A 2,218-nucleotide genomic window follows, 5' to 3' on the forward strand; every position below is an offset into this window, starting at 1 on the left:
AATCATCTTTTGATAAGGTTTCCCGTGTATTGTGTCCGTTAAATAAACAAATACATAAATGCTTTTGCACTTTTGGTCAGAAAAGTTGAAACTTGGCAATAATTGAAACATYGCAAAAACTGCAATATTTCCTCACAATGGATTCTTCACAATGGGATGCACAACACTGTGTCTTATTATGCAACAACAAAAAAGCACCACAGAGTAATGCATTCCTTGAATGTCAGTGTCACTGGCTTACTGATGAGGCATGGTGACTATGTGAACGTGATGTTAGATAACAGGAGTTTCCTAAACTAACATGCTATGGGTCACATGCTCACATGCAGGTCTATACATCTTATTTTCAGCTTAATTCAGTGCAATTTCTCACAATGGGCCTAATTGGGAGCAACCAGCTTATCTCGAGAACGCCATCCATTCATTGGTCAGGGCTGACGAGGTGAATGCAACTCTGTTGTGTTGGTTTTGGGGAGTTGGGTTCTGGAGTCGGACAAATACTTTATTTAAATTAATGTTATGCAGCCACAAGAAAAACAAACAGAGTTTTGTCTCGTGTATTTTATTTTATGTTTCTCATTTCMTTTCTTTAAAACAAGAAAGAATGGCATAGCAGCTCAGAATGATGTCACTAAATTTCTATTCAGTTAATTTCTTAAGCCTTTATGAGGAAACCCATTAAAATATGGGAGAAAAAATGTCCATTGTTTTTTTGGCTTGTTTTTTTGCAGTTCTTCCCCAGGTCTACGATGCCAGCATTTTTGCCTGACTGGTTGTTAAACATGCATGTCAGAAAAAAGCTCGAGTAATCACATTTCATTTTTCTTGGCATGAATGAACAGAAGAGTGCTGGAAAAAAAAAAAAAAGCCTCACTTATAACTAGCCGTGAAAGCGACATCTCATTTTCAGTTTATTCAAACGTCAGTGAGTGAAACTGAAATCTTGAATGAAATTTAGAGTTAAAGCGATTATTAAGAAGGCAGGTAAAATTGGCATCGTCAGGCCAATTTTACTGGCGTATGTGCCTCACTTCTCTTACACCTGTTAAAATTTCTYRATCMAATTTCAAGAAAAARTTGTGCCTKTTGAACAACATATTGTCTAAAGATGTTCATTTAAAGTATGASAAGAAAGTCTGACTTCTTGTTAGGGAAGTATAACTTATTAAAGAAAGTCTCAAGAATCAAACACAGAACGGTGAAGAGGACAACATTTTTCCGTTTTAGTCATATAGCATAACATAAATTATTTCTATTTGTTAAGTGCCTGAAGACTGAGAGAGAGGAATTTTAGAGAGACTTTTGTTTATTGCATTCGTCAAAGTAGACAGTTGGTGTACATGTCATTATTGTTAAGTGGCCCTTCTTGATGAAGTTAATGATTTGGACCAAAAAATGTTTTGAGTTTCCTTCCTCAAACATGAAATGATCCTTTGTTTGTTTTGATCAATTTTGGCAGAACCGGTTTAACTGAKTCAGGTTCGTATAGGCAGTGGTGTTCTTTCCTCACGATGCTATCTACGCTGTGACGTACRGTCCGTCCTGTAGTAAGTCATCCCCACAGCATCATGCTGACACACTCATACAGTTGGGATTTTGTTCTAAACCATATAAACTTCACTCTTTTTCCTCCAAATGCATAAATGGTTATTATGGTCAAACTTTTGAGTTTTAGTTTCATCAGCCTACCAGTTTCTGTTATCGAACTATAATCTGTCTTATTTTTTTAGAGAGATTATTTTTAGTCTTGTACCAACATTGTCAGTCAGAGTTGTCACAGGACTTCTCTCATTGTGGATAATGACACTCTGCTACCTCCCTCCATTGGCATCTTCATAAGGTCTTTTGCTTTAAAATCCACATACATGCGACTTAAATGAATTCAATCCATTTCCTGCCAAAACCGACTGGGCATTCCCAGGCTGAAATGCTTCTGTATAATTCTTTGAACAGATGAACATGGCACCTTAAGGCATCTTATCTAAGGTAATCACATATCTAAGAACAAACCAGRACTATTTGTCCAGGTACTCTTACTGATATCACGGTTGACCTGTTTTGCCTTTCACATGACATCACAAGGAAGCAGTCTTACACTGTGAATTAACCGGAGGCGCATATAGCCATGGCGTCATCTGTTAGCCTTTTCCAAAGTTTTTTAGAAATCACGTATGTAAATGTCAACCTTTAAAAAAGAATTTATATATATATATATATA

This window comes from Poecilia reticulata, linkage group LG17 (assembly GCF_000633615.1).
Source record: "Poecilia reticulata strain Guanapo linkage group LG17, Guppy_female_1.0+MT, whole genome shotgun sequence".
Classification (NCBI taxonomy): domain Eukaryota; kingdom Metazoa; phylum Chordata; class Actinopteri; order Cyprinodontiformes; family Poeciliidae; genus Poecilia; species Poecilia reticulata.